Source organism: Lissotriton helveticus, chromosome 4_1 (genome assembly GCF_964261635.1).
Source record: "Lissotriton helveticus chromosome 4_1, aLisHel1.1, whole genome shotgun sequence".
In the NCBI taxonomy this organism is placed as follows: Eukaryota; Metazoa; Chordata; class Amphibia; order Caudata; family Salamandridae; genus Lissotriton; species Lissotriton helveticus.
In genome coordinates, this window is record NC_136063.1 from 267,107,809 (window position 1) to 267,123,214 (window position 15,406).

A 15,406-nucleotide genomic window follows, 5' to 3' on the forward strand; every position below is an offset into this window, starting at 1 on the left:
ACTTTCATGACTTTACTTTCAAATGACGTAGGTGAGAGGTACAGAAAGTAAAGAAGGCTCATTAGAGCTTTGTATCAATCCTGTTTCTGATACCGCCCTTACTCTGCTGAGACTAGGGGGGGTCACCGTTGCACCCATAAATGATGCCCTATGGCAAAATCTTGAAAGTTCAAGAACACTTCTGCAGTAAATTCTATGTCGAAGGATTTGCGTTCCAAGTACTGTGGGTGGGAGTGCTGCTCTCATGGCTATTTCTTTCAACAACATCACAGTCTAATCATTTAGGCCGGATGCAAGTCAAATAAGGTTTTGTTTCTGGTTGAGAACTGTGGGCAAAGACAGTTAGAACTCTCTAGGGGGTGGCTACCCACAGAAAAATGACAGTCCCACAGAGGGGGGAGTGTTCTTGTTCTGCCGCCACTGCCGAGAGTCATTACAGGCAGCAAGGAAAGAGTGGGGTCACCACTTACCTGGTCGCCATCAGAGGAAGACGCCACAGACATCGCCGCAGCCGCACTGGGGACTACATATCCCAGCAGCCCCGGCGGCGCGGCGCAACTGACGCCATTACATCGCGCCAGGAGGCGCATTTAACCGGGATAGCCCGCTGAGGAGCGGAACGAGCCGGGCGAAGCCCAGGCAAAGGGCGGGCCGTCATAGGCCAGAGGAGGCTGGGCTGGGCCCTCTCTCTGACATCTCAAAAAACAAGGGGTGAGACATTAGCCTGACTTGACTTGGCTACCGGCTTGATTTGCTGTTTCCATCTGTTTATGGGACTATTTTGCACTAACTGAGAATTTGTATATTGATATGGCTAAATCTGTAGCTAAAGTGTGTACTGGGGGTGGGGGGGTTGGGACTTTGGATGCGTTTCTGAAACGAGCAGAAACTGTTGTGGCGAAAGAAATTGAACTCTTTGAAAGAAGGTTATCTTTAGATCCATCTTGCCAAACATTGTTGCCGAAAACAACTATAGAGCCCTCTATAAGTACCATTGCTCCCTCTGGCCCCCTGGGTATTCCTCAGATTTCTAATGGGTCAGTCTTGGATGCCAGTTTGTCCATTGCATCTGATTCTTCTTTTGTGCCTAGTTTACCACCCTCTCCCTTAGTCACATGCACTAGGCAGTTACGGTCTACTTCAATTACTAATAGCAATGTTGCGCCAGGGAAAAGAAAGGCTAGTGATCCCCTTAAAAGTAGTTGGCGAAAAGCTAAACAGCCCAGGAACCATAAAAATAAAAATATTTCGTCTGGGCGGGGTAGACTGGACGGAAATGTTACTAAACAGACTCTAGAAGACAGGACAAAGGGAGGTTTGGAGCATGATGAACATAATGCAAAAGACACCATGGGGGCAACATGGGCGATTTCTTTACAATTATGGAAGAACGTTTAAAAGCATTTATCACCCCTGTTATGGACAAATTAGAGCAAATAGATGGTAGATTAAATATGATTGAAAAATATATTACAAACCAGAAAGCCCCAACACATGGGTCGAACCAACAGGAAGTACACTCATTGAGTGCACTTACGACGAGAGTAACTGATTTGGTGGATTCTATGATGACTCCAGTACCTCAAGTTATAGTACCATCTATCCCCGCTATAGTTGTGGGAGCGGGAGCCAGCCAAGGGGCAAAACAGGGGCCACTAGGCCCTGTGGGGAGAATAGGCCCTCCAGTGCAGGCTTGTTCTCGTGAAATATCGCTGCACCTTCCCCCAGAAGCTAGCCCATATTCGATAATTTTGGCAAATGTCCCGAAAACACAGGATGGCAGAGAGGAAAACTGGACCACCCTTAAAAACAAGGCCCTCCACTATTTGAGTGTTAAAACTGTTTTAGGTGAACATTTGTTTAATAACTTTAAAATGGTGAGAAGGGTATCATGGGTGGGGAAAACTAAGAAGACTCTTAAGGGTGACTGCGTTATTATAAGCTTTGGCTGTCCAATATTGGTTGATTATATCCTGAAGCAGGCAGGTTCAGTTAGGATTAATTCTGACTATGTTAATGTTCTTCCTCTGGGTTTTTTTATCCTCCCAAGAATACTAGAGTGAATGGGGAGGGCAGGGACAGTACCCAGTTAGCTACTTCCATTGGGCCAGTTGCATTGAGTAATAGATATGAGGCGTTAAGCTCACTGAATACTAACGATTGACTTTGTAGCGGGAAAAACTTAGAGCCGGGAATAGCCAGTTCAGTTGATGATCGTAGCGCGCTCGTCTACTGAATTAGGCTCACAGGGTCCGGTTCGCACCTCAGGGATAGATAACAACACTCTCACTTGTGATAGAGTTCCAACCGTTCCACTCAGTGAAGTAGATCTGGTGAGAGATAGGTCTGTGTTGCGATCTGTACTAGAGGGGTCGTTGTTAGAAATGGATGCCCAGACTTTGAGGTCCGGAGAGGAAGATGGTGTTACTAATTTAGTGGCACCAAACCCCGCGAATACTGAAGGTAGTGAGTTTAAACAATCTAGAGCTATCTTAACTGAGAATAAAATGGCGATTTTGTCATGGAATATTGCGGGGTTGCGATCAAAAAGAGGGGACCCAAATTGAGAGGGTTTTTTTTATTACCATACCATATTATTGCCCTGCAGGAAACTTGGGATTCTGGAGAGTGTTACTATTTGGACGGTTATCAATCGTTTAATAAATTTGCTATACCATCGCCAATGGGGAGATCCAGGGGGGGTCTCTTGTTATTATTTAGTCTTAAACTTTTGTACAAAGCTGAGCTAGTAGTGACAAGTTCCCCAAACCTTTTAGCGGTAAGACTGGAGGGTGATAACTTGCCCAAAATCCTGGTGATACATGTTTATAATTCCTTCACCAGGACTGATGAATTGGAGCACTTAAGAGCACTGTCGGTGTTTCTAGATGAATATAATGCAAACAACGATGCATATTATTATCTTTTAGTACTTGGCGATTTTAATCTTCATGTTTGTCATCTAAAGTGTTTGCAGAACGTTGATTTCGATTACGGCCCGCGGGGGTATACCCATTTTGAGCACACTAAGAGCGGGATGTATCTTGAGAGTTTTTTATCTGAGTATTATTTGTTTGCCCTCTCACAAGGGGAAACTTCGTGCCCTGTTCCAACTTTTGTTGGTCAAGGTCACAAGTCCATTGTAGATTATATTTTTGTTTCATCCCTTTTGATGGATACAATAGGTTTGTTTGGTGTCATACCGAATGGTTTCAGTGACCATAATCCTCTTAGTATGGATATTAATATTAGGGCTCTTAAAAGCGAAAATGCCCTAGCATCTATTAAAAACTCAAATATAGCCACTATATGCCAGGGGCGGAGACTAAGGTGGAAGGTGATTACCCCTGCGGACTTTCTTGAGGACCTGTACAGGAGCAATACTGAGGATCTGAGTATATGTTTAGGTATAAATTCAGACCCAAGTGAAATCCTTGGTGCCTTTAATCGCATAACAGTGCAGGTAGCGGCAAACCTGACCAGGAAAAGTAAACCTAGCTTTAAAAAGCTGAAAAACTGGTTTGACCAAGCTTGCAGCAATACGCATACGGCTCTTTTAGAAGTTCTGAAAGAGTCTGGTAGGGATTCATATAAGATTGCTGAGGCTAGAAGGGCCTATAAAAATGCTACCAAACAGAGGAAAGTTGAGCTAAAAAACATGGCATGGGAGGAACTGACCGAAGCAAGTGTTCTGAAAAATAGCAGTCAATTTTGGAAAGTGATCAATAGTCCACTGTTCAATGAGACAGATAATACAAATAAGGACTGTCTCATTGCCCCAGAAAAGTGGGTGGAGCATTTTAGTGGTCTCTATGCAGAAACAAACCTTTCAGGTCTTATTTCACGAGGTGAGACCATACAGGCCGCAAAATTTATTTTTACAGAGGAAGAAGTATTGGAGGCAATTGAGTCCACTGCAAAGGGGAAAGCTCCGGGCCCGGACGGGGTTCCGGCGGACTTGTATAGGGCCGATCCGAAGTATTGGGCAAAGATTTTAACTTCTGTTTTTAATGCAGCTACTAAATCCGGCCCCCCAGCATCCTGGGGCAAAGCAGTTATTGTCCCAATTTTCAAGAAGGGTTCGAGAGAAGACCCGGCATGTTATCGGCCGATCTCACTCTGAGACTCGGCTGCGAAAATAGTGGGAAAAGCCATACTAGAGTGACTGACAGATTGGTTGGAAGAGAACTCTGTCGTCTCGGACCTGCAGTATGGGTTTAGAAAAGGAAGAGGTACTGCTAGCCAATGCCTTAACTTACATCTTGTCATAGGGAAATATACAATCGCAAAGCAGGGGGACATAGATTTAGCATTCATGGACCTGTCCACTGCTTTCGACCTTGTTAACCGGCAAAAACTTTGGACTTCCCTGATTGACATGGGGCTGGATCCTGTATTGTTATCCTTTCTAGCAGAAATTCATGAGTACACCAGTGCAGCAGTCCGTTATGACGAAAATGGGAGTCTGACTGATGCATGGCCAGTAAAGCGAGGGGTATGGCAAGGTTGCATTTTAGCGCCCTTGTTGTTTACGCTCTACATAAACAATCTGGGGAACGCATTAATTCTAGCATGTAAAGATATCCCGAAAGTTGGTCAAAAAAAGATTCCGGCTTTATTATATGCGGACAACGCTGTCTTAGTGGCGAGAACGGCAAGAGGTTTACAATCCCTCTTAGATTGTTTTATTAATTTTATGGACTCTTAAGATTTGATAACTAATTTTAAAAAATCACATGCTATGTCAATAGGTGGAGGGCGGGCGAAAAAAAGATCTTTTTACTGTAAAGGACAGGAGCTCACCAAAGTACCTACCTTCCCGTATTTGGGGGTTGTCTTTGATGACAGAAGGTCATGGGTCACGCAACGCGCATTGAAAAAGAACACATTACCGAGGGCCTCAGGTGCCCTGCTAGGTTTTGCCAAACAACTGGGCTGTAAGCCATTACCGGCTCTCATGAAAATCTATAATGCTAAATGTGTACCCATGGTGTTATATGGGAGTGAGGTGTGGGGATACACTGATGCGAGTGAGATCCAAACTATAGAAAATGTCTTTTTCAGAAAAGTGTTGTCGCTCCCTCAAACTGTAGCTACTTTTAATGTACATGAAGACTTAGGGGCTGGCTATATCTCAGATCAGATCGCCGTGGCCCCGTTGTTGGGGTGGCTGAGAATATGGGCGCAGCAAGCGCCAAATTTAAATCAATTAGTTATTCAAGATTGTTTGTCCTTGGATAAGGCCTTTGCTATCCCCTGGATCCGTTATATCAAAACTCAAATGCATACAATGGGTAGCCCTGACCTGTTCACGAATCCTAGGGCCTTAAGTAAAACGGCCATTAAGGCCGTAAAGTCCCAGTTCCTGAGCAGGTTAAAGCTACAGAGGGAAGGAGAGGAATTGGTAAAGCCTTCAGTGAGAAATTTTGTAATGCTAAGTATGGGGAGAGACATCCAGCCGTACTTGACTTACATAAATAAGCCGTTCCATCTGTTTGTGCTATTAAGGTTTAAGCATAACATGCTTCCATGGTTGTTATCTTTTCCAAAAGGGTTTGCTAAAAGTGGGACTTTGGGGCCTTGCCCATGTGATAATTATTCTGAGCAAAATATGCTAAATATGATCTTTTTTTGTAAGTTTTATGTATTGCATCGCAAGAAATGTATTGTGCCACTACTAAGGGGCTGTAATTTCGAGCAAGTTAGACCGGCCCTGACATATTTACAAATGCTTGGGTCCGAGGTGGTCTGTTTTGGGGTGGCGAGCTACATTACAGGGGCTATCAGATGTCGAAACAAATTACTGCCATTGTAAATCGCCCATGCCAGGCCCCTTCTTGCATGGACATTTTTTAGCATCTTTTAGCATTGAAATTCGATACTGAAATGAGTATTTAGATGAATTTTGGAATGTTCTGTGGGTGACAAACTGTATCTATTTTTATTGTATTTATTGTGTAGCCAATTGTATAGTATTGTTACTTCGTAACGTATTTAGTGGTGCAAGTTGTTTGTGTGTAATTATGTAATTAGGATTAATTGTTGAATGAAATACTGTCTGTGCTTTGATGGTTTTACGTTTTAACCGAATAAAGCAAATTTTTGACTTTGACTTTGACAGTCCCACCGAACTTCTGATGAATACTTATTCTCCATTCTCTACTATCTGATCTCATCAAGTGCAGAGATGTGGAGACCAGAGTACAGTAGAGCCAAACAACAGTTCTTAAGAATGGAGAGTCTTTTGAGCTTGCACTAATTAGACACTTCAGGGCTGTGTGGTCGGGATTCAGCCCTTTTGGTGCCCTGCCTGTAATATACCATTGTGCGACCTCCTTCGTAGTGTCTGTAGAACGTACCTTTGTCCCGAATTTTTTTCCTGAATTTTGACCTTCCGTCCTGAATTTTTGTCCTGAATTTTGACCCTTTGTCCTGAATTTTTACACTCACCGTCCTGAAATTACAACCATGCCAGTTGGTCACCCTAAGCACCAACCTCCTTAAACTGATTTGCACTGCTCCTTGTCTCACAAGAGTATGAGGTAGGCTGCAATGTCAGTGGTATCAGGCGGTGTTTGCTTGTGAAATGGCTACTGTATGTGGATGTATTTGCCAACAGCAGAAGGAAAGAGGCATGCAGACTGCAAAGCCAGTGAGAAACCAAACGAGGGGGGGAGCAGGAGGTGGTGGAAGGATGGCAACAGAGTTTCACTATGACAATGGCGTCAAATCTCCCTGAACAACCCCTGGCTTTGCCCTTTCCATGTCTTACAATTTCCATAATTGCCATCACAATGACCATTCCACCAGCCTCTCTGGGCGACCCTCCATGCATCACCCTATCAGTTGACAAATAACTGTGTCCTTTCCCTTCAGCTGCACAACACGACTCCTTGTCCTGTTATCTGGGTCTCCGAATAAATGTAATTAAATTAAAAATTGTCTAGACTACACCATGTCACACTGCAGCTGTGGCGGGCTCTGGAAATGTCACTGATTGATCACAGCGCAGAATTATCCCAATGGAGGGGAGCAGGGTTGTACGATGTTTCCCCAAAGCCCTTTGTTTTGCAGCTGGTGCTGCACTGAAAAAAAGCGCACGTGCACAGGAAGACGCGAGTTATTTCCCACTGAGTATGAAATCTGTGACTCCGGTTAATTAAAAAAAAAAGCCCGGAGCAGCCTCCATGGGATTCGCAATGTTGTAAGACTTTGCTGCATGGTCCGCATGGCAACAAAATGCAATAGACATGTATCTGTCTCCAGCGAAAGCGCGGGAGGCTCAAATAAATGAACCTTCTGGAAAAGACGTCCTAATTAATTAAACAAGCCTTCCCTCAGGGGAGTTTCAGTCTAGTCGTTCAGATTACTTCTGTGGCACCCCCTTTCAGCATATGGGATTTGGTTTTGGGCCCTGTAGAGCACATAACAAGTTTAGTAGAAATCAGGCTCCGGCACAAATTGTGTTTTTCCACCACTCACAAATACCTGACGAAATGTGTGGGGGGACAGTTACCGGAAAGAGAATATTATGTACCGTGCGGTGTTGGGGTGATATTTATTCATCTTTCTTGCCACTGAAGCTAGGAATCTGCTTGTATTTTTGGCCTGGAGTACCGTAAAGTGTGGTATCAGACTGGATCTACCTCGAGCGAAATTACTGGTCATTCAGGCAAGTGTGTAATGAGCAGCTATGTTCATAGAGCAAAAAAGCATGCTTGGAGGAGATATTAATTTAAACAATTTGACACCTACACACCATAAATCAGATCCATGCCGAATCTTCACTCTACGAATTCATGTGCGGGCAAGATCACATAACACTTCTGGGTGCAGTAACATTTTGCACAAGCATTTTTTATTTACACCAACTGAACAGTGCAAAAAACATTTTCACAAACCGGAGAAAAAAATTCAGTTGTTCAGCCGGTTGGTGTAAATATAATTTTTCATCCGTAGTGCAAATGTAATTTTTTTTAACTAGTTGATGTAAAATGGTCCAAAGACCCATATGATACTGGACAGTATCCATTGTAAACCATTTGTAGCAGGTCACGTGGTCATATTTCACCATAATTAGTAACACAAGACTCAATAACGGCGTTTGCAATCTGAAAATTAATCCAAAACTATGTTTAAAGTGTTGTTTTAGATTAATTGAACAGTAGGCTGCTCTGAGAGAAACTTTCCCTCATCTTAGCCTCAGAGGTGCATAGATATCAGAGGCGCCAGCTCGCGCTTCCCAGCTGCTGCACCTGAACTTCGAACGCTTCAATCCCTGTACACCAAAGCCCTTGTCAGCTTATTGGCGGACGCTGTAGAGTGCGACCATTGTTCCCTCCAATAAAGGCGGGCCACCAGTGCCATGGCAACCACAGATGATTGTGAGAGGCAGAGGGCCCCTAAAAGAGGGGACATGTTTCTGAGCTCTGCGCCTTTTGCGTTTTCAGAAAACGACTTTGACAGAGCCAGAGGGGCCTTTTCTGTTTCCTCATATGAAGTGGTGAGGGCAATACTCGTTATTGTTCCGGCTTTGCAGGTGCTTGTGCAAGCAGCTGTGTCGGCTGAATCCAGAGGGTTCTCGGTGTTGCCTTAAAACTTTGAAAAAAAAACTTCTACAAATAACACTTCCAACTTATTCGTTATGAAATGTATACTGCAAAAAGGAGACCTCCCAAAATACATTAGAGCACGGGCAGGGTGAAAGGGTATGGGGTCAGGGGTTAAGGGCTAATGCTTAGTGGTATTGACATTATGAGCTAGGGGTGTTGATTTTATGGGATAGGGCTCATTGTAGAGAGGATAAGAAATGGGGTTAAGGGTTGCAGGTAAGGAGGTCTGAATATTGGGCAGAGAGTATAGAATTAAGAGTCTGGTGTGTACAGTTGAGGGTGCAGAGTATAAGGGTGAGGGTATGTAGTTAAGCGTATAGAGTTAGCGGGGTTAAGTTATAGAGTACGGTTAAGGTTAAAGAGTATACAGTTATGGATAAACAGTTAGTGCCTTGGGAATGGGTTGATTGGGTAAAGGATTAACCTTTATGATAACATGTGGCAAATGTGTTCAATTTAAAGTGTTTTGATAATTGGTACAATTAAGTTTTGATTATTTGCTCAAAATTGAAAAGAAATGGAAGTTTTGCTTTTCAGTGTCACAGTACACAACTTCAAATGTATATAATACAAGGTTGAAGATGTACTAACCTCCTGTAGCAAAAAAGTAGTGCAAATTGCGCAGTCTTTTTACGACCATTTTAATTATACCATTTGACCATTTGGCATTTTGTTTTTGCCAGCTGACCTATATACTAATTGGTAATTTCTCAAAATAAGGAATCTCAAAGGTTTGCACAATAACATGCCTAATTAATATTCAGTAGGCAGGTCGCAATTCGAACTCCCTGCGTTTGGCTAAAATCACAGGAATGTTAACTTGCAAGATCAGCAGACCCCCATCCCTGTGATTACATTCCAAAAAAGAAAACATATCTTTATTAAAGGAACCAGTGATGGTTAAGAAGAAAAGAAGCTTTCCAGTTTGGTAAACTTCAGTGAGAGCAGGCAGTGGTCTCCTGGATCACTGTTCGATCCTCTTGGGGTTTGCACCCCAATTCACAAAGGGTCGGAAGGGGATAACTGATCACTGGTTTGCCACTGGAATTACAGTCACGAACCATTGATAAATACAATAATGTCCTGCAATTTGGAGGAAACGCCCCTTATACGCTGCTTCCAAATTGTGATTCGGTGTGGGTCGGTAATCCTATTTTGTGATTTGGAAAAACTTTTCTGAATGGCAAAATGAGGTTATTAAAGTTATCGTTTCCGTCTACAGATTAAAATCTGTCAGAGATAAAATTAAACACTCCGTCAAGATTGAGCAAGTACTGACATAAACTTTCTGGAGTCTCTGCTATTCTCCATATTGTATTGATAGAATGTTATATTGCCTTAACAATGTAAGTGCCCCCAATGCATTCACCTGTTCTGCTAGTTTTATATGTATGTTTTTGCACCACTGCCAATTGAATTGACACACCAGGATCTAGTCCTTGCCTCTCAATCATATTGCTTATGTCTTTTCATGGCATGTGTCCCCCTCTCCTGAAAGTCACAGTTACAGCCTGCTGCACATAATGCCCCTGAACTCATCATGCTCCCTTCATATGGGGTCTACCTTACCATTGGATGAATTATTGCTAGCATACACCATAATGCACACCTACATGTTGAACATAGTACAAATCATATTCCCCACTCATCCTAAGCGATTCCCAGAGGAATCCCGGATGCCCCCATAATAATTGCTCATTTTACCACGTTGGACCCCTGGTTGACTGGAGAACAGGTTTAGCTTGCAGTTGAAAGGTTTTCAAAGTTGGTTACTGATGTTCACTGGGCCTAAGGGTACCATGTTTGTTTTCTAGATACTACTGCACACACAGCACCCTGGTATTTGTGGATATCTCTCCACCCCTGTGATTGGAGTCAAGAGCCCCACCCTGCCCCCTCATCCTCCCACTGCAAAATCCTCTCAAAGCCTACGGTAGAACTTCTGCATTATAATCTGCCAATATACACCATAATCAGCCTAATAGTCTCATCTAAAGGACCACTGTTAGGTACAATGACCCAATGTTTTTCCTCTACAATGTGCATTTTATCCAAAAATGTGAGGGTATGACTGGTTATATTAAGAGGAAAAAGAGGCTGTATTATATAAACCAAAAATACAAAGTGACTTCACTACAAGAGATACATTTGCCACTCAAAGAGACTGGTAAACAGAAACACCACTGGGTGGGCAGGGTAGTTAGCAACTGTGGAATACATTCTGTAGGCGTGGGCAGGGCTCAGACTTCAAATTGCTCTAGATGATAAAATGTGGCTATCCTGATCCGAAAGTCTCCCACTCTGCAAGTCTCCCACTCTGCAAGTCTCCCATTCCACAAGTCTCCCACTTTGCAAGTCTCCCACTCCACAAGTCTCCCACTCCACAAGTCTCCCACTCCACAAGTCTCCCACTCTACAAGGCTCCCACTCCGCAAGGCTCCCACATACAATTCTCTAAACCTGGACCGATCCACAGTAGGTATGTTTTTGTGAAACTGAGAACGGGTGGTCAAACGCTAGTGCTGGGATCAGTATCTGACACCAATTCTACTAAAGTTGAATTATTTGCCTAGATGTAAGTACTACATACGGAATTTTACAAAACGCAATAGATCCTGCACTTGACAGGAGTGGAAACCCTGATGAATGCAATGAAACAGACAGAGCATTATGACGCGATGTTCTAGCCCACCATAAGATGGTAGACATATGGTGATTCACATACCCTTCTAACAACGACTATTTGTTTCTCTCTTCGGTCCAGGGTATCTCATCTTATATAAACTATGTCCTAGTAGAAGGCCCGGTCCTTCATCTGGTATTGCATACCGACCTGCTAACACAGACCCTTTCACACTACTCCCCCTATCAAGTCTATGTTCACTTAGGCCATGTTCCACCACCTCAGAAACACCGTCAGAGGCAGTCGACCAACTATAGACTGTCTGAAGGAAAACACAGACGAAATTCATATATCCATGTATGCAAAGTGGAGAATGAACACTCTATGGTATTGGCAGAGAAGCTTTGGGCAGCAGGTAAAGCAACATCATGAAGGATCCGCCTGCAGGACCCAGTTGTATCTAAACAATTATCTACACTGGAATGACTCAAACTGTAAAATACTGTAACCTCCTTGATGGAATATAATCAGCGGCGGCCGGAGCAGTTAAGCGCGACGGGCACATTGGGAAGGGGGGGAGTCGACAGACGATGGAATAGGTAAAATTAAATAAATAAATAAAACCTATTCTGTCATCTGTTGACTACCCCCCCCTGCCCGCTCCACCACGCTTACCTGCACAGGCCGGGACATAATATAATGTTCACTCCAATTCATCTTTTCAATGCCATCTGGAGATGGAGAACTTCACACTGAACGCTTATTATATGTCAACATCAGGAAAAGCCTTAAAGAACTTCAAATAGAGGCTGTATGAGTGGAGGAAAAAGTGGGAAGGATGCTGTGTTTACAGCTGAACAAAAGAGAAGCTTAATTAGCTATACTTGTGACTAGAGGCACGTCAGGTGCATGTCTAACAAACCATGAAGCTTTATTGAAACATTTTGATCATTTAAGAGGGGGTTATAGTCCTCAAAACAGGATAGAGTGCCAGCCACCGAGCAGTTTCTAAACTCTCTCCATTTACCCTCTTTCAATGATGAAGGATGTGTCTTGCTAAATGGTGAAATTACTCTTAAAGCTGTAAGTAAATTCATTGCAGGCTTATCAACTTATAACTCCCCAAAAGGAAGATGAATTTTTCAATACTTGTAAAACATAAGCTTCTATGCCATACAAAGCAGTTATGGAAGTTGATGCTACAGGATTTCCAGTATCCCATCTCCAACAGAGCCATCATAGCGCTTGTTGTAAGGTGCCCTTTTTGGATGGTTATCACCCCCCTTTTTTTGTTGCTAGATGCTGTGCTAATGCTTCTGAAAGTGAGCTTGGTCCTGCTTACCAGGCCCAGCATCAGTGCTCTTTCCCTCAAAATGGTAAATGTAAATTGGTACAACCAATTGACAAGTACTTTAAACCCCTGTAAGGCACTAGTATATGGTACCAGTGGTACCCAGGGCAGGGATGTAAAAGGCTGCAGGTCTTCCATGTCAGCCCTGCACGAGGAACCTGTCTGCTTGAGTTCGACACTGCACACACCATGTGTGACAGGGTCACCTCACTACATTTAATATATGTCAGTCACCCCTAAGGTGGGCCTCCTATGGCCAAGAAGGCAGGGTGCATTATATTATATGTGTGGAAATATATGTGCAAGCATATATTGCCCTGTGGTAGCATTCTAAATGTGATTCTACCGGAAGTGACTGGTGGGCCATCGGATAACATGGGCTAGCGTATGGGCATTCCCTACATGCCCAGCTCCGTGATGGCCCAGACAGTTTCTTTCATGTTTGGTGTCAAGCACCATGCTTTTTAACCTCTGACATGATGGTGGTGTCGAGGTTTAACCAGCATGTACCTAGGTGTCACTTTAGACAGTGTCCACCAAGTAAACCCAGTGTTCTCGAGCCTTGGAGGGTTTTTTCAAAGGTTTGTAGCCAAGACAGAAGTCTGTTCTTATGCTGGGGAGTGTGTGCCACCCCTAGAGTTCAGAAACAAAAGACCTGTGTGAGCAGGAAGTGACACTTACACCCACGCGGGATGGCTAGTGATTACACTGGTGTGGCAGTGAGCCCCAAAGGCTTCACTGGCACCACTGGACAAAGGAATTGCCCCCCACTTGAGGACAAAGCCTTGCCTTGCCCCAGGCACTGTTTTTTGCGGGCAGGCGGGTAAATACTTACGCAGGTGGCATCCCCCTACAAGAGACTGACCTCATCTGGGAGCAAGCAGCTGAGGTGTATGACCATATAACTTGAAACTTGAAAAAACTTGTCTGCCCAGACGTGGCCCCCTTGCTCACTGTGCCACTGGATTCAAGCTAGCCTGGCTGAAGAAGGGTGACATACCCTGAAACCGGTCCCAAGATGCTTGTTTACGGTCCAGGGAGGACCTGGCCTGGCAGTTTGGTCTGGTCTGTTCCCATGGGGCACAGGGTCAAGACTGATTTGCATATGACTGGGTCCATACTGGGGTGGCATGGTGAGCAAAAGAACGATGGATTTAACCCAGATCTTTTGACTGAGGGTGAATGTTTGCATTGTCAGCATTCCGTCCATCATTTGTTTGCTGTAACAGTATTACATGGTAAGGCACCCGTGCCATCCCACATAATACTTTCACCTTGCAATAGGTCTTCTCACCACATAAGAGATGAACCTTTAGAATACGAGTGTTATACAGAGCTATTTCCCTTATATGTGTTGACATTAAAATATTAGCAAAATTCTTAGCCACTAGACTACACTAGACAACGTGTCATTCCTATCCCTCACCCCCACCAAGATATCACTTGTTTTTCACCCAGTACTGTCCAAGTTCAAAGCAATCAACTACCCATCATCAACTGAACAAGCATGGAATAACTACAGAGATCTGCAAATAATCCGGAGGACTCTAATTTAGTCCACCACTGCAGGTCCCAACTACATCCTACACCTCATAAATATACATTTGTAACATTTAAGGAACATTATAAAGTAGGAAAACCTTGGGCCTCATTTTTCTTACCTAACTATATTCTATGCCCACCTCTTGATATCTCACAGTGACAATCATATAGTGGATGATTGTAATGAAGTCTATCCCAGAAGATCTCCCGACCACCTCTCCTTCCAAACTGTGACTCCTGAGGGTCATAAACATTAACAAATATCTCAGAATAGACACACTTGTGTGTAAACAGCTTAGTGGACAGTGATCATAAGAAATACCATAAAGGGACCTGCATAACTGATTACAGTTGCTCGCTTACTAACATCAATAAAGTGTGCGCCTTTCTCTCACACTTCATCACACTGAAAAACACTGCATCTCATAAGATGATAAACGCACCTCGGTGGTCATCCAAAACTATGTAGAAACATTTCCCACATAGGATCAAAAGAAAGTCAACATCCTCCCAACCACACACCCTTCACTATGTTGCCTGCTACCCATTTAACAGTGGCAGCTAGTACTTGAAGGCAGTGGGGAGGGTCGGGTCTGCTGCTGCCACCTGCCACCTGCCGTCACCTCCTCTATGTCCTCTTCCCCTCTTTCAGGGCAGGAAGCAGTATGCACCAGGCTCCCAGTCTCCCGATAGCCAACCACAATGCTGCAATGCAGCGTTGTCGTTGGTCTGGGAGGCGCTCAGCCAGAGAATGGGAGGCTTTGCATGCTCTCCATGCAGGCTGTAATGCAGCCTGCATGGACAACATGCAAAGTGCACATGAATGTTTGGCTGGCCCCAGAAAGCCAGCCAAACATTCATGCACACTTTAGGGAGTGCAAACCACTCCTCCCCTCCCCTGCTCTGTCAGCAGAGCAGCCCCGCCCACATAGCTCCAGCAACAAGGAAAAAATTAAATGATAAAGAGTTTTCATGTTATTTTTCCTTTAGTGACACTGATTAAAATTAGTGGGACGACGCTCTCCGCCTTAACGGACGAGCCGCCACTGCTCTTTAAAGTACCTATTTGTCCCTGAGAAGTGCAGTTCTCTCCAATTGAATGTACAGCATCAGTGCTGATAAGTGCAAGTACTATCCCTTTCAAATAAAAGAAGAGCAGGTACTCAGACCGGACATAGCTGCCCATTTAATGCACTGAGGGTAGAACAGACAGTAAGTTTGAAAACTATTTTCTGTCAGTGCAAAGAGACCACCATAAACCGTAGAAGCAGTTGCCAT